General features: G+C 43.4%; 1 protein-coding gene across 2 annotated transcripts in view; it reads right to left on the bottom strand.

Moving 5' to 3' along the window:
* The window catches only part of RAB30 (RAB30, member RAS oncogene family), a 98,474-nt gene that overhangs the window by 65,040 nt on the left and 14,798 nt on the right, over positions 1–18,636 (bottom strand). The window contains exon 2 of one of the 2 annotated variants that reach the window (XM_070457216.1): positions 16,969–17,078. The exons of the other annotated variant lie outside the window; for it this stretch is intronic. The gene's annotated coding sequence lies outside the window, so the exon portion shown is untranslated. The remainder of the gene's footprint in view (positions 1–16,968; positions 17,079–18,636) is intronic. 2 annotated transcript variants of the gene reach the window in all.

Genomic DNA, 18,636 nt, shown 5'->3' with positions numbered 1-18,636 from the left:
CAGGGGTCTTATACCCAGACCACGGGGCACACACTCACAGGAACACCACACAAGCAGTTCCATTAATCAGGCTCTAATGAAGCTCGATACGGCTCTTTCCCACATGTTCACAGCTAAGCACCAGGCTGGGAGGAGGACTGAACGCCTGATACTGCCAAGGGCTGTGGCAGGTACCATCACAGCCACTGTCTTCATTAATCTTCACAGTTTAATAGGTAGATGAGGTAGATAAGATGGCTATCACACAGATAAGGCACCTGAAGCTCAGAGAGGTGCCGTGCTGTGTCCCAAGCCACACAGAAAGTGGCAAAGCTCAGATTCAAATGCATTTTCATTAGGACTCTCAACGTTCAGTCGTGAGGCCAAGCATTTATTCCTCAGACACGCACTGAGCCCCTTCTCTGGACAGCCATTGGGCCACCTGTAGAAGATCCGACTGCTAGCATGTCACATAGGTCCAGTCACCAAAGAACCTACATCCCAGGAGGACAGAAGACAAAGGTGATCCGAAAGAGAGGTGCAGACGATAAGATCAGGACCTCAGAAGAGCAATCAGGGCAGGCTGCCCCAAAGAAGTGGCATTTTACCTGAGACCTGAAAGATGAGGAGGAGCTGGGCATTTGCAAAACTCGGAGAAGAGCGCAGGCAGAAGGAACGAGAAGGGCCAGCAGCATTTGTAGGAAGAGGCTTGGCGTGCCTGTGAAACAAACCACACCAGGGACCAAGGCTGCGTGAACAAACGTTTGAGATAAGGCAGGGCCTTGTTAACCACAGAAGGGAATTGGGATTTTGTCAGGAGGTCCCTGGGAAATTAAAGAAGAGTTTTAATTAAAGGAGTGCCGTAATCTGATCTGTGCTTTAACAGGTGATTCTGGCTGCTGTGTGGAGGACAGAGAGCAGGGTGGGGGCAAGAATAAGGAATCAGGGGAGAGGTGATGGTAGCTTGGTCCAGGATGATGGTAGCAGAGATGGATTTTATTTTCGGAGATAGGACTTAACAGACTCGCTGATGGGCTGTAGTGAATGAGGAAGGAAACAAACTCCTGGGTTTCTAGCTTCAACAACTGGGGAGACAATGGTACCATGTATTATGAGAAAGACAAGAGGAAAAAGCAAAATGCTCATGAGATAGCCATGCTTTTTATCCTTATCAAATCAAGATGGAAAAAAAAAGTAGACATGTAGACCCAATTGTGTTTGTTTGGGGAAAGCTGTGAATTAAAGGCTTGAAGCTACTTAACCTGGTAAAGAGAAGGTGTTGGGTGTGAACGTAGAAAATAAATAGCTAGAATCTGAAAGGCTGATTTAGGAAATAGGGGTTCCACTTACTTCCTGGGCCATTCATCACTGCCACACCAGGGCCAATGGATGGAAGGGAGACTCAGGAATGGAATTCAGTTATAGATAAGTAAGGGCTGTTTTGTGATCAGAAGTGTGGAAAGTGGGATGAGGTGCCCAGGATGACGATGACTTTCCTCTCACTGGAAGCAGTTAAAGAATAAATGACCCCCTGGTTAGATGGTTAGTGAATTCAATAACTGGGTAGGGAAATCCTTCTAAATCCAAAATCTTTTCAGAATTCTGTGGTTTTAAGATAAAATATTTATTAATCTGATCTTCTAACTTGGAGTTTGCCCAACAGGGCAAAGCTTCCTTGGTATGTTCTACCTTCTAGAAGATAAATAAGAACAATTGGCTTATGTCATTCACTATAAAGTGATTCCTACTTTACTTCTAAGTGTCATACAAGAAGATGAAAGGTTTCTGTATAAGCAAAAGGCACAAGCTACAGAATCAGATACCTGAGATTTGTAATTTATTAGCTCTGTGACATCGGGCAATGTATTTAAATCCTCTTAAGTCTTGATTTCTCTCATTGAAAAATATGAAAACAATGCCTGATTTAGGATGTTTGTTGTGCAGACCCAAGTCCAGCATCTCACACATTATAGTAAGATTAATAACAATAACTAACATTTATTGAGCCATTACTATATGCTAGCATATGCTATGTGTTCTAAGTACATTTTTTCCATCTAATCCTTATAACCCAGAACCTAGGCACTTATTATCCCTGTATTAAACGTTAGAAAACAGACATAAGAGGTTACATAACCTATCCAACCCTGCAGAAGGTAATGGCAACCCACTCCAGTATCCTTGCCTGGAGAATCCCATGGACAGAGGAGCCTCATGAGCTGCAGTCCATGGGGTCACAAAGAGTTGGACACAACTGAAGCGACTGAGCACAACCTATCCAAGAGTCATACAGCCAGTAATACTCCAATTAGGGGAAGAACCAAGTAAATAAACAGACTTCAACAAAAGTTGAAAGAAAAAGACAAAGAAAACCACATTTCCATCATTTGAAGAAATGTAACCTACTATTGCAGACTTTCCCTATGGCTCAGCAGTAAAGCATCCATCTGCAATGCAGGAGATGCAGGTTTGATCCCTGGTTCGAGAAGACAACCTGGAGAAGGAGATGGCAACCCACTCCAGGATTCTTGCCTGGGAAACCCCATGGTCAGAGCAGTCTGGTGGGCTACAGTCCATAGAGTCAGAAAGAGTCAGCCACGACTGAGCCACTGAGCATGTGCAATCTACTGTTAAATTTCACAAATAATTCAGTTAATTTAGTAAATATTTATTCAACATGTAGATGCATAATTGAATGAATAAGTGATTCCAACAAACATTTATTGAGTTCCTACCAGCCACAGCAGACAGAGAAGGGGGTGGCAGAGGATGAGATGGTTAGACAGCCTCATTGACTCAATGAACACGAATGTGACCAAACTCCAGGAGAGAGTGGAGGACAGAGGAGCCTGGTGTGCTGCAGTCTACGGGGTCTCAAAGAGCTGGACATGCCTGAGCGACTGAACACCACCCAGGCACAGCATCAAGAAACTAAGGTTACAGAGAATTTACATTCATTTAACGGAGAAGGAAATGGCACCCCATGCCAGTACTCTTGCCTGGAAAATCCCATGGATGGAGGAGCCTGGTAGGCTACAGTCCATGGGATCACAAAGAGTCGGACACAACTGAGCAACCTCACTTCACTTCACTTCAACTGAGAGTTTGCTATTAAAACCACAATATTAAAAAAAAAAAAAAAAAAACCACAATCGTCAAACTGCAGATAAACTGCCAACATAATGACCCATATTCCATGAAAAAAAAGTTCTAAAAAATATCCTCATACAGACCAATGGAAGCGAGGATTACTGTTGTTATTTCTTTGGGAAGTCAAAACTGTTAAAGAGACAGCAGTAGGCAGAAGCACACAATCAATGGAAGCCAAATGAGGAGGGAGTCTCAGGCAAAAGAGTAACACGGCCAAAGGAAGCAGAAATCTAAGAGGACAAAGGTTGACTTAGGACCTTGGGGTGTTCTGATGAACTTCACTAGAACTGTGGGGAAGGAAACCAAATCGCATAAGGCATTTGGAAGAATGGGTTAAAGAGGAAGGGGAGGCAATCTTTTAAAGTGCTTCTGTGCTTAGGTGCTCAGTCATGTCTAACTCTTCGCAACCCCATGGACTGAAGCCCACCAGGCTCCTCTGTCCATGGGGATTCTCCAGGCAAGAAGACTGGAGTGGGTTGCCATGCCCTCCCCCAGGGGATCTTCCCAACCCAGGGATTGAACCCAGGTCTCCCACATTGCAGGCAGATTCTTTGCTGTAGGAAGCCCAAGAACACTGGAGTGGGTGACCTATCCCTTCTCCAGAGGATCTTCCCGACCCAGGAATCGAACTGGGGTCTCCTGCATTGCAGGTGGCTTCTTTATTGTCTAAGCCACCAGAGAAGCCCCATCTTTTAATAAGCTTGGGGATTAAAAAGAGAGGGAAAGTGACTTCCCTGGTTGTCCAGTGGCTAAGACTCCCCACTGCCAACAGAGGGGCGGTTTAACTTCGATCGCAGGTCAGAGAACTAGATTCCACAAACTGCAGCTACGATCAAAGATCCCCATGTGCCGAAATTAAGCCCTGCAGCAGCCAAATAAATAAATAAATATTGGGGAGAAAAAAAAAGGAAAGGGAGAGAATAACAGCCTGATGAGGAGAATCAGGAGCCAAAGGAAAGGAGAAACTGAAGACAAAAGGTAGGTGGAGGAGATGGAAGTAAGAAACAGCAAGAGGACTAGACCCAAGGGAGACAAAGAGGAGGGACAGAATGCATAGGGAAAGGCTACCCGTGGGGAAGGAGAAGTCACCTTCTGCTCTGGGACAGGAATCAAGGAGGAGAGACTGCTCTACAGACATTAGGAAAGAGACTCTCATCAAGTTGGACGAGTACAGAGCGATCAAGTTCTATAACACCATTCTGAAATCAACAGCAAAATGATACCGATTTTCTTGAGCCACTCAAAAATTGGTATTGAAAAAGACAAACATCATTTAGATATCAGTTCTATATGGTTAAAAAAAAACAGGCTTATTGAGACGTGCTTATATTCAGTTTCTTAATCTGGGTACTGTTATTCTGATGTGTTCACTTTGAAAACTTCATCAAGCTATATGCTTATACATGCCCTTCTCTATATGTGGGCTTCCCTGGTGGCTAAGACTGTAAAGAATCCTGCAAGGCAGGAGACACGGGTTCAATCCCTGGGTCAGGAAGATCCCCTGGAGAAGGGAATAGCAACCCACTCCAGTATTCTTGCTTGGAAAATCCCATGCACCAAGGAGCCTGGCAGGCTACAGTTCACAGGGTTGCAAAGAGTTGGACATGACTGAGAAACTTTCACTTTTTCTCTATGCATATTATACATTAATAAAAAGCTTTTATAAACCAATCATTAACTTAGAATTATTACTCCTGTACTCGGTTCAGTTTTTAAAAGAGTAACTCAGTCTCAAACTATACATTCCTTCTGACAGGCAACATTCCTTACTATTCTTTTAGATCTGCCATAGTACTAAAATCAAGACTAGATACACAATAAGTATCTAATAAATATATGTTGATGTGACTGGAAGAACTTTAGTACCAGATGTTCAGACTTAATACAAATCTACCTACAGGAAATGCACCTTTAAGACTGTAAAATCTTGCAGACCCTACCTTAACCAAGTGATTACACTGAACATCACCAGTAATGGGATAAACTAACATTACACGTCTCCTCTTGGGAAGCAATGCGAAGTACACGACATCAGCGATTTAGAATTCTTGCCCAAAATGACTAACTTAAATATAATCATGGAGAAATACTTAGATAAACTCAGATTGTGAGATATTTTTAAGAAAACAGGCCTGGTATCTTAAAAATATCTATGTCATAAAACACAATAAAAGAGAAGGAGACTTGTAGATTAAAAGAGACTTAAAAAGAGAGAGAAAGACTAAAGACACATACCTAAATTTAACGGACAGTCCTTGATTAGCTCCTAGAATTAAAAATAATAACTGTCATCAACATTATAAAATTAATGTTATTCATGTTATCTGGACAATAGGGGTAGGATAGATTGTTTGCAAAAATGCCTGCACTTGCTCATGCCCTTGAGCAAAATGACTTTGCAGCGTCTCCCTTCAAAAGGAGCTTGTGACTTGCTTTGGCAAAAAGACTGCAACAAAAGTTACGCTGTGCCAGCTCCAAGTGTGAGCCTGAGAAGGCTTTGCACACTTCCACTCTCTCTCAGACTCTGCCTGTGTGCAGTGGGTAAGTCTGGGCTGTACTACTGGAAGCTGAGAGACCCTCTGGATCAGCGACCCAGCCAGCACCTAGTGGATCCAGCACAGACTACAAGTGTTGAGGGGGCCAGTCAAGGTCAGCTGAGCTTGATCCACATTAGAAGAAGCACTCAGCTGACCCACAGAATTATGAGCATTAATAAATAGGGGTTGTGTGAAGCCACAAAATTTTGGTAGGATTTATTATGCAGTGAAAGGTAACTGATCGAAAGTAAGATTTAAATATAGACTATATATTAGACAATATGCAATCAATGTAAGTTTCCAGGGCATGATAGTGGTATTGTAGTTACACAGAAGGTTGTCCTTACACGTAGGTGATAAATGCTGACATATTTAGAAACCGAGTATGATGATGTCTGCCCCCCCCCAACATAAATCTGTGTACATATAGAAAGCAAATGTGGCAAAATGTTAATAGTAAACCTAAGAGTTTTCTTTAATGTTCTTTGCACTAATCTGTTCATTTGAGATTTTTCAAAATATACAGTTAGAAAGAAAAATAACCCACCTATCTCCAGAACATGGTGATGCTGAGTATTTATCTGGGAGCCCAGCATACCACCTAGTAGTGAACAGATCCTTCTCAACCCTTTTTTCCATTCTACCCCCACCCACCCCTTTGTACTGATAAAGACTACTGTTTCTGAGGCTTCCCCTATGACTTAGCAGGTAAAGAATCTGCCCGCAATGCGGGAGACACAGGAGATACGGGTTCAGTCCCTGAGTGAGGAAGATCCCCTGGAGAAGGAAATGGCAACCACTCCAGTATTCTTGCCTGAAAAATCCCAAGGGAGAGGAGCGTGGCGGGCTGCAGTCCATGCATGCATGTCTGCAGGCATGCTAAGTCGCTTCAGCTGTGTCTGACTCTTTGCCACCAGGGGACTGTAGCCCTGGTGGGCTGCAGTCCATAGGGTCGGAAAGAGACATGACCAAGCGACTGAGCACAATTGTTGCTGAAAAGGGAGGCAGAACAGAAAGTACAGTAAACCAGAGGTATACTCTAGTAGAGTTCAAAGAAAGACTCATTCATAGATAAGAAATGTTTAAACGTAGCAAGCAATCACTGAGGTTTTCTCCCTGATATAATCAGGAAAAAAAAAAATAATAACTGTGGCAAGCTGGCTAGAGTATGAAAAGAGAAAAAGCTTTGGCAAGAAACATGGGCAGGTCTTTGAATTATTTTGTGTTAGAAAACAAATATTCATGTGTTTCTCTATTTTAAGGGATTTCTCCAACGCCTACAAATGAGAAGAGTATCTTGTATTACATCTCTTCTCCATGAAAATCCCTCAAGATTCTTACCAATAGAGCGGAAATCTGTTTTTTCACAATTGGATGAAAGCCTCCATTATTTAATTTGAATTTCCCTCCAAGTGATATGCAGCAATTATTAACGCTGTGTATTGACTTATATGAACCAACCCAAGGGCCTAGGTTCAAAGAATATGGTTTTCTGAGCTGAAATTCAAGGACCTTGGCTTTCCTGTGCCTTAAGTCTGCTTAACAATGAACAGCAAACAAAGCCTGCACTGTTCCTCATATTTAAAAAAAAGTAATCTAGGTGGAGCGATTAATTTTTTAGAATAATCTCTACAAATCTATTAAAATTTCTTTGACTTCAAAAAGCTCCAATCAAGCATTCCTAGGACTTCGACTGTCAGGTGAAAAAAACATTCAATTTATATAAGAGAGGAAAGAAAATGTCTCAAGGTACTGTACCTCTAATGAGTTGGGTGTTCTCATCCATCAAAACTGAATGTTCAATGCAGCAGAAATATTTGTTAAGGCATTTATTTGACTCAAAGCCAAATCCATGCCCACTTTTTCTTATACAGTCCCTCAGTTCTCTAGCCCACAATCCCCAGGATGTCTCAGACTACAGTTTGAAACTAGAACTTTAGGTTCAAGTGGTTGTGCAAAACGAAGAAGGGACCACATACAGGAAGAAACTTCCAATGGTTCCACAAACTTGATCCAGAAAAACCACCAGGCTATCATGTTTTCAAGGGAACTTTTATGTTCAAAGAGAATTCTGTGCACATTAATTCTCAAAATTGTTCATCAACACTGTGAAGACAGCTGCTGAACGACAGGCTTTCCTGGCCCACATCTGCAGATAAGTGTATCTGTCTGGTAGAAGGACTAGACAGCAGCTGACCTGGGCACAGGTCTGGATCAGCCACTGAGACCCCACTCACTCGTTACTGAAAGTGTTAACTGCTTAAAGCATAGATTGATTGATACGCTCATTGATTCATTCATTGAGAAAACATCTATTGAGGAACTTTTGCATGCCAAACATAGGGTGGGGAAACACAGATGAAGGGGATATGGTCCCTAGTCCCTTCCCACGAGAAGTTCATAAGCCAACAGAGATGCACAGTACAAACACTTAGGCTGGAGCAGAGAGCTCTGAACAGGTTAGTCACTTGAGTTTGGACATGAATCCAGGCTCTTCTACTCGGCTGGGTGACTTTGGGAAAATTTTATTTAATCTCTCCAAGCTTAGTTCCCTGAGCTATAAAGTAGGAATGATAACCATACCTCTTATATTGAGTTATTGTCAGAATCAAATCGGATAATACGTATTACTATGTGTGTTAGTTGCTCTGTCGTATTTGACTCTTTGCAACCCCATGGATCGTAGCCCACCAGGCTCCTCTGTCCATGGAATTCTCTAGGCAAGAACACTGGAGTGGGTTGCCATTTCCTTCTCCAGGGGATCTTCCCAATCCAGGGATCGAACCTGGGTCTCCTGTATTGCAGGCAGATTTTTTTACTCTCTGAGCCACAAGGAAACCCCATATATAATAAATTACTACACATGACAATAAACTTTCGATAAATGCTGGCTATGATTACTATTCTTTATTATTATCTCAATAGTTGCATTATACATCTTTTTGGGTCTATTATGACCTTGAGATTATAATCAGCTTTGACCTGGAGTAAGAAATTTAACATCTCTGGGTCTTTATCTGTGAAATGAAAGGGTATAGCTAAGGGATCTCTAAAATTCCTTCCAGCTCTAGAATATTAAACGGCTCTATGGGACTTCCCTAATGGCCCAGTGGTTAAGAATCGGCCTTTCAATACAGAGAATGTGGGTTTGATCCCTAGTCAGGGAACCAACATTCCACACGCCTTGGAGCAACTAAGCCCAAAAGCCACAATTAGAGACCCCACGCACTGCATAGTGCAACAAAGATTCTGTATGCCGCCACTACAACCTGACCCAGCCAAATACACAACAAATAAATTTTTAAATATATTAAGAAAAAATTTAGACTCTATGATTGATCTTATATGATTTCGTATGTGCCTCAGTATCACTGCTTAGATAAAAACAACGGTCAAATAAACCACCTTTCTCTGGTGACTGAATCTTTTTTCACTTCTGTTCCTTTAATCACTTAGCCTACCTATGCACATTTGGAATGTGGATAGGAATGAGTCCCCAAAAAGGAAAAACAGGCAGGTCCAGGGAAAGCCAGGTCACTGTTCTCTTCCTTTAGGCTGGGTGAAAGGGAAAGTGTTAGTCACTCAGTCGTGTCAGACTCTTCTGAGACCTCATGAACTGTTGTAGCCCGCCACGCTCCTCTGTCCATGGGATTCTCCAGGCAAGAATACTGGAGTGGGTTGCCATGCCCTCCTCCAGGGGAATCATCCCGATGCAGGGATGGAAACCCAGTCTCCTGCATTGCAGGCAGATTTGGCTTTCAAAATACAAGTGGCAGAAGTGCAATGAATGAGCAGATTCATTCATTCGCTCGCACAATACTGAAGGAAGATGGCCTTCATGTGCTCCCAGGGCACCTCAATTTGTCCCGTATGCCACTCCCCACCCTGCCATCTTATCTGCCTGTGTCAGCAACTAAGCTGATTGCCTGCTGAGACTTTGTCATGCTAACTTTGCATCCTCAGTCCCAACCCAGTGCCTGTAACGTGGCAGATGCCTAATGACTTAATAATTAACTAAAATTCATACTGCCCTCAGGAACGAAACCATACATTGGCAAAGTGACTAGGCATTTTGAGATGCGGGCCTAAACCTCTCAGGATCCTTCACAGAGGGTCACCGATCCAGTAGAGTCAAGAAATAACTGTGTGACCTGGGGTAGCAGGGGAGAGGGAGGATCACTTCAGTTTCCTCTTTTTAAAAAAGTTGTTTATTATTATTATTTCTTTGCATTGGGTGTTAGTTGCAACATACCTGATCTTTCCTCTCAGGCTCTCTAGCTGTGGCACAAGGGCTTTAACTGCCCAGAGGCACATGGGATCTTAGTTCCCCAACCAGGCACCAAACTCAAATCCTCTGCATTGCAAGGTGAATTCTTAACCACTGGATCACCATGGAAGTTCCTCAGTTTCCTCTCTGATAAAATGAGGATTAGATCACAGGTTGGCAAACTATGGCTCCTGGGCCAAACCCAGCTCAGCTCATGGTCCCCTCCAGTTTAGGGTGATTTTTACATTTTTTAAAGGGTTATAAAAGCAAATAAAGAATAACATGCATCAGAGAACCCCTAAGTCTATGTGGTTCTCTACACCTAGTATGTTTACATTCTGGCCCTTTACAGAAAAAAGCTTGCTGACTCTGGATTAGATGTGACTCACACACACACACACAAGGTCCTTTAAAACTGGACATTTTTGCATTCTCATTCTGCTTGATCAGCCCCATTCTGGCTCCGTGCACCAAGCATTCCCAAGTCTCAACCAGTACACACAGCGGGAGGTCAATTGTCATTTGTCTAACTGAATAAATGGATTCTGCATCAGTAACCCTAAGAACTAAATCCCCCACCAAGAGGGTAAATTGGGTCAATGTGTATCAAATGAAGCCCTAATAGATGTCCCCAGCATCCGCTTGCCACAACAAGGGGACGGAGCAGCAGCTCCACAGGCTCTTGGGATGACAGTGGCACCAAAATGGACCCTGAGCTCAGATAACCAGGATTAAGACTCAGCTGGCTTCACCAAATAAAAAACACACTTAGCCATCCCCTGCACAAACCCCTTGGATAAATGATAAAGCTATCAAGAAGTAGCTATCAAAACACAGATCATCTCAACAGATAATCTTAATAGCCGTGGACCCAAGAGAGGAAATCCCACCCCAAATAAGGCACACAGAAGAATTTAGCTCACCACATTCTGTTTCTCTTTCCCTCTCTTGTTAAGGATACATAATACCAAAACAAGGAATTCAAACATTTATGTCAGGGCAGCAAGCCAAGGAAAGCCTAGAATATATGACCCTATTAACACTAATGGAAGTTGAAGCAAGCTAACAGAGACAATAAAACCTGCCCCCTGCTCTCTGCACGTACATTTCCAAAATAAACAGCCAGCAATTATTCTTTTAATGTTCCTTCTCTGTACATCCATAAATCACTCCTGGGCATATACCTCTTGGTGATTTCGAAGTACAGGTCTCTGGGTTTTCTTTTTCTCCTACCTTAACTTCACTCTTCCTGTTTCTGGATGCTGACAGAGGGCATCCTGAATGGGCCTGGGGGCGCTTTTCTATGATTCCCTCAGTTGAGCACCCTCAGCACATGTGCAGCACGTGCCAACCACCACCCCCTTCATCAGACTGAGCCATAGGAATCACCCAGCTGATCTGGGGTTTCTGCCCTCTCCACTCTCCCCTAAAGAAGCCGGTTGGAGCTCTCCCTTCTCCCCACTGGCCGAGAAATCTAAAGGACCCCCACACCCAATGACGCGATGGACTCATACACCTCACTCCCACCCCCAGCCCCCCAGCCCCATGCCCCCAATATATACTGAGCTGGAAGCTTGACGACAACAACAAAACAACCTGTATATCTCAAAGCTTATTTCCAGAGACCGAAGGACAGAAGAACAGCTTAAATTTGGATTCTTTTCCTGACTTGCTAGGTAAGCTTTTTCCAATAGCCAAGACAGACAGACAGACAGACACTGACCCTCTGCCAACCTCTGCATGAACTTGAAAAAAAAAAAAACCCATTCCTTCTCAGAGTCTTGTTATTCTCATGGGTTTCTCAACCATTAAAAATGGGTTTAATCTCGGCTGGCATCTTCACTTGAAAGGTTAAGAATCCAACACCTCAGATTATATTATTGGAGCTGAGTTCCCCCCGGCCCCTAGGGAGGAATCCTGCAATGACTGTTCTCTGATTCCAGGAGCAAACAGCCTCATCTATATTTTCAGCAAATGCCATCATTGTAACCCCTGCTGGGGGACCCAGCACAGTACCTATTCCTGGCTCTTCTCCCTGCTGAGCATGGGATCCAAAGTAGATCCAGACCATCCACTAGGGCCAAAAGAAAATCATCACTTGGTTTAAAAAAAAAAAATCCCTGGAAAGCATCTAGGTAATTAATGTACAGAAATGCAGACTCCCTCCAACATAAGATAAATCTAATATCTACTGATTTTGTCTCTATAAAAGATTTTGCAGGCTATTCATTAATATTTTCATAAAGAAAAGAGACCCACATGTGCCTTTTTAAAAACATATTTGTCTATTTGGTTGTGCCAGGTCTTAATTGAAGCATGAAGGACCTTAGTTCTTGAACCCGGACCCCTATACTGGAAGTGTAGAGTCTTAACCACTGAACCACCAGGGAAGTCTCCCACATGTGCCTTTTGAATGTGACATTTCATAGGAAGTTTAAGGTGATTCAAGTAGGTGTTAGAAAACACAATGGACTACTCAGACATTATTATCAAGTATGTTTGGGGAAAACTGTATATGGAAAAATGCATATTAATGCTCAAAATACACTATGGCTTATTCTTTTAACAGTGCACAATCATCTTACATCATCCAGGCTGGATGAATCACAGCTGGAATCAAGATTGCCGGGAGAAATATCAGCAACCTCCGATATGCAGATGATACCACTCTAATGGCAGAAAGGAGAACTAAAGAGCCTTTTGATGAAGGTGCAAGAGGAGAGTGAAAATGCTGTCTTAAAACTTAACATTCAGAAAATGAAGATCATGGCATCCAGTCTCATCACTTCATGGCAAATAGATGGGGAAACAGTGGAAACAGTGACAGACTATTGCTTGGGCTCCAAAATCACTGTGGATGGTGTATGCAACCACAAAATTAAAAGATGTTTACTCCTTAGAAGAAAAGCTATGACAAACCTAGACAGCATATTAAAAAGTAGAGACATCACTTTGCCAACAAAGGTCTGTATAGTCAAAGCTGTGGTCTTTCCAGTAGTCATGTACGGATGTGAAACTTGGACCATAAAGAAAGCTAAGCACTGAAGAATTGATGCTTTTGAACTGTGGTGTTGAAGACTCTTGAGAGTCCATTGGACTGCAGGGAGATCAAACCAGTCAATCCTATAGGAAATCAACCCTGACATTCACTGGAAGGAGTGATGCTAAAGCTGAAGTTCCAATATTTTGGCCACCAGAAGCAAAGAGCCGACTCATTAGAAAAGAATCTAAAGTTGGGAAAGATTGAGGGCAGCAGGAGAAGGGGCCAACAGAAGATGAGATGGTTGGATGACATCATCGACACCATGGACATGAGTTTGGCAAACTCAGGGAGATGGTGAAGGACAGGGAAACCTGGCGTGCTGCAGTTCATGGGGTCGCTAAGAGTCGGACATGACTTAATGACTGAACAACAACAACAAAGCATCTTATAAACATGGTACAACCATTCTTACTCCTTAAAGCATTAATAATTATTTCCTTTACTCTGTGGACCCACTGGACCCCATATGGATGTTAATAACAGGACCTATGACCTTTTATTTACTCAATGTGTTTACTCTCCTCACACGTCACTGCTTCTACTACCCTAGACTATAAGTCCCTTGAAGACAAGGACCCCATCATATTCCTTCTTGAGTCCTCAGTACCCAAGAGACTGCCTAGCACCTAGCAGGTACTTCATAACACCCAGATGGAAAAGCAAGAGACGCAGTAGGTATTAAGAGAGCAGAAACTGAATCTGTCTTATTCATTGTTACCTGTCCTATAAACATTTTTAGAATGAATGGATGAAAGAAATAAAAAAGCAGTGGTACTAGGGCATGAAAATATAGAGTTTGGTTGTGGCATAGTAAGTATCACCTTTTCCAGTTCTAAAACATGTTTTCTTACCTTCTGGCAGCTTATAAATCAGGATGCATTTTGCAATGGATGGCAACTTGGCATTGTGTTATAGTTTATTTGGAACTTTCTCTTCCTTCCTTTCTCAGTGGTACACAGGAAAGTCTGACATGTTAAAAATAATGCCAGTCCAATGGTTGAGAATCTGCTTTGCAATGCAGGGGACTTGGGTGTGATCCCAGGTCAGGGAACTAGGATCTCACAGGCTATGGGGCAACTAAACTTGTGCACCAGAGCTAGAGAAGCCCATGTGCTGCAACTAGGAAAAGCCCACGCACGGCAACAAAGACCCAGCACAGCCAAAATAAACAAAAATTAAAAATTAAAATTAAAATATATTTTTTAAAAATAGTGGTGTCATAGGTTTAGTGAAATATAACCGTTTGATATAGCTGTAGTAAGAAGGGTTGGAAAGACAATCATAACATTGCACTGAATTTTCCACAAGAGTAGAAACAATAAGAGAGGCTGGGCTTTTTAGGGGCTTCCCTGGTAGCTCAGCTGGTAAAGAATTCACCTGCAACGCAGGAGACCCCGGTTCGATTCCTGGGCCGGGATGATCCCCTGGAGAAGGGATAGGCTGCCCACTCCAGTATTCTTGGGCTTCCCTCGTGGCTCAGATGGTAAAGAATCTCTCTGCAGTGTGGGAGACCTGGGTTTGATCCTAAAGGTGGGAAGATCCCCTGGAGAATTCTTGCCTGGAGAATCCCCATGGACAGAGGAGCCTGGTGGGCTACAATCCATGGGGTCGCAGTGGGTCGGACACAAGTGAGCAACAGCAGAGCACAGGCGGAGTGGCTATTTCGCTCACAATGGTTGCCCCTTCTCTAAAAGCAGCCCACAGGCCAGTCTACGCTAGATAAATGTCCTTCTGCCCACCACTGATTGGTCCAGGGGTGGTCCCAGGATTCATAGTGAGTCAATCATCACTCTAAGATTTTTTCACTTGGAGCCAATGAGAGTGTAGAGGCTTCCCTGGTGGCTCAGGGGTAAAGAATATGCCTGCCAATGCAGGAGACATGGGTTGATCCCTGAGTTGGGAAGATCCCCTGGGGGAGGAGGAAATGGCAACCCACTCCGGTATTTTTGCCAGGGAAATCCCATGGACAGAGGCGCCTGGTGGGCTACAGTTCACTGTGTCACAAAGAATTGGATCCAACTTAGCAACTGAGGGTACACGCAGACATCCAATGGGAGTGTAGCCCAGTTTGTCTCTGGTGTTAGCCACCGTGAGATTTATAGTTCAGGAGCAATCCCTGGCCATGCTCCCTGCCATGCAAGAGAGAATCAAAGGCAAGAGACAGAGCCTTGACATCATTTGAGTGCCTGTGTGTGGCTCATAACAGCTACATGCTCACCAAACCCATTTCTTTTTCTTCTCAGGCCTTATTTCTCAGCCTCCTTTACCATTAGGTGGGGTCATGTACTGAGTAATAATGGATGGAATGAGGCCAGAAGTAATATAAACTGCTTCCAGACCTGGCCCATGAAAACCTTGCCATGTGAGATCCTCCAAGCTTCTTCTCCATCTGCAGATTAAAAGGAGAACACTCTGAGATACCTAGAGGAGAAGGGAACTACACGATGGCAGAAGCCTGGGTCCCTGAAGCATGCTAACTAGGAAAAACTATGTTGAACTGGTGAATTAACAAGAAATAAACTTCATTTGTGTTAAGCACTGATATTTGGGGGGATTACTAGGGCAATTATCTGCTTTAATCTTCCTTGGTTCCAGGTATACCCATCCCTCCCATGGTTACATGAAACACCCCACTATTCTTCCCATAAATTCCCTCTTCACCCAAAGTAGTTTGAGCTGAAAGTCTTTCCTTTACAACTTGAAGAGTTCTGGGAAATGAACTGCAATCATCTGAAATGGCAAAAAGATAAAAGTAAGCAACAGTCCCTAAGTGTCTAGGGAACACTAGAAAATCGCTCAGAACAGAGTAATAAGTCCAACAAACTAATGGCAAATCACAAGACTCTTTTCAGTGTCCAAGAGCTTCCAGCTCTAAACTCATAAGCCACTTAGAGTGAGATCCTCTCTCTAATCTCCTTTTACTACCATAAGCACTATTAAGTTGTAATAGCCATGCCTTAGGGTATATACACTCATGAGTTCTCACCCACCTAGAATCCTAGCAAGCAAGATAAACCTCACTTATCACACAGAGTCAGCCCTGCTGTCCCCAGATTTATTGGGAAATGGGTCCACAAGCAACTCTGAGAAGTCAGATAACTACCCTGAGCCACAGTGCTCTGAGTATGAGAGTACAAGGCTGATCAGAGTTTTCAAGAACAAATATTCAAGACTCAACAAAGCTTACGGGAGCATTTATAAGACTATAAATGAAAAGATTACAAAAATAAACAGAAGAGTGATGCGATGGATGCCTCCATCAGCAAGGAAAAGTTTTGCCTGAACTGGGAGTCAGCGATGACAGAGCACGCATCCTGCTCAGTTTCGAGAAATGTCTCTCAATGAGCCAAGATTTATAACAAGCACTGACGTCTGTAATGCATTCTAGGGGCTAGTTACAGAGCACTTTTGCACTACACGTCAAGTGGTCTGACTCTCACAGGACAGTAGGAAACTGGGATTGTCATCAGTTCTTTATTTACAGCTAAGAACACAGGCTCAGCCAGGTCAAGTGCTCAGAGCCCCAGGATTTGTGGTTTGGGCCAAGACTTGAGCTCCCATTTCCTGACCCCACATCCGCTGTCCATTTCGTTGTCCCCCAAACGATGGAACGCCGGGGCAGAGAGGGCCCAGCTGGAGGAGACTTTTCCCAATGCCGTAAGATCCATCAACCCACTTGGAGGGTGGTTTTCTTTGCTTCGTGCAGCCACATGTGGGAACTTTCTGCAGGTGGGGGGTGGGGGTGGTTAAAGGGCCTGGGATAAATGCCTGGTCTGCCTCCGAACTCAGCTGGGAAAATACTCTCTGACAAGATACCATAGCTTGTGCCCACAGGCAGGCCCTGAGAGAAGGAGTCTAGGGCCCGGGATTAGGAGTGCTAAGGCCTCTGTGTGACCCTGGCAGAACCTCAGAGTCGGAAGCCTCTGAGAAACAGGCCACAAGCTCTCTCAGGATCCTAAAGATAGAATCTGGGGCAAAGGAACTGAACTTACCCTTTGCTGGGATGGGAGAGAGGATCAAATACATAAACTCAGCTGGCCTTAGACAGTTCATGAGCTACCTCTGAGAGGCAAATTGCCAAGATCAAACACTCACATATTACCTGGGAAGGAGGAAAAAAAAAAAAAAATCAGGTGGCCTAGTGGTAAAGAATCTGCCTGCCAATGCAGGTGATACAAGAGATGCAAGTTCGATTCCTGGCTCGGGAAGATCCCCTGGAAAAGGGAATGGCAGCCCACTCCAGTATTCTTGCCCAGAGAATTCCATGGAAAGAGGCGCCTAGCAGGCTACAGTCCATAGGGTTGCAAAGAGGTGGACATGACTCAGCGACTGAGCACACACACAAGAGCCATTTATCCCACCACCACCTTGGAAAGAAGACACGGGAAATCGGAGGACCTGTCCTTTGGGGTGTTGGAAAACTTGAAGAGTGGGCCTCTCCTGAATATCACTACCTCCCAGGCAACAAGGATAAGAGGAAGGGCCTTCATCCTGGTGCACTTCCCAAGAGAGAAAATCCAAGATCCTGATGAATATGGAATAGGGGAGGGGCAATGGCCTTGATCTGAACAAACTTGGGCTTGAACCAGCGCTCAATGTCTTGTTAGCTGTGATCTTAAACAACTCGCAACCTCTTTGAGCCTCAGTTTCAATATCTGTAGAGGATACAACACTGACCTTACAGGATTTGGAGGGGGATGAAGAAAAATTATAAATGTAAAGGGCATAGCACACCACCTAGTATACAGGAGCCACTCAATAAATGTGAGCTCTCTTTTTGTGCACCCTCTCAATCCTTACTTCAATTCCTTATTATTGTAATGTTAATACTTGATCATTCTAATTCTTAGAAATTCACTAGGCAGTAGTCTTGAGAGAATCATGTATATCTTGGCTGTTTTGCTAGTCTCTCTGAAATATAACCATCTGTGATTTTGGCTGTGAACATCTCAAATAACTCTAGACCCTTGGGTCTCTTACTAGTCTACTTCATGCTTCCTAAATTCCCTTAACAAACAAACAAACAAAAAACCCTGCAACCTTATCATCTTTCTCCAACTCGAAAGAGAATCCAAACCTTATGGATATTTGGCACACGGCTGCACCTAACAACTTAACAATAGTCAAGTTCAACTAACATTCCATAAGGCTTAAAATGAAGAGTTCTGAGTTCACCAAAGCTTTATACAGTTCCATCAATGTGTAGTGTGCCTATGAACATAGGGACAACAGCAAGGATGAGTTTCTTGTGGAGTTCTTCATTATCTTCCGGGTCTTTGGGACCATTTCCTCTTGACATGCTAATATCCAAGTCAGGGTCATACCTGTCCTCTATACACCAGACTTTCATATACACCACTACCAGTGCTTTGACTATACTACACAATAACTGTCTATTTCACGCTTTCTTCACTACCCTACAATCTCCTTTCAGGCAAGAACAGTGTTCTGCCATATCTCAGTTACCAGTACCTACCAACACAGTACCTGGTGTGTAATAAATGTTGAATTAATACTGGAGGTGTATCAGATGGATGAATAAATAAATAGGGTTTCTAGATGGTTGAATGGCATCAATGGACATGAGTCTGAGCAAACTCTGGGAGATGGTGAAGGACAGGGAAGCAGGCATGTTGCAGTCCAGTAGTTACAAACAGTCG

The sequence above is a fragment of the Odocoileus virginianus genome, chromosome 28 (genome assembly GCF_023699985.2).
Source record: "Odocoileus virginianus isolate 20LAN1187 ecotype Illinois chromosome 28, Ovbor_1.2, whole genome shotgun sequence".
NCBI lineage: Eukaryota > Metazoa > Chordata > Mammalia > Artiodactyla > Cervidae > Odocoileus > Odocoileus virginianus.
Note: the sequence above shows the minus strand (reverse complement) of the source record. Positions and strands in the feature narration are given on the sequence as shown.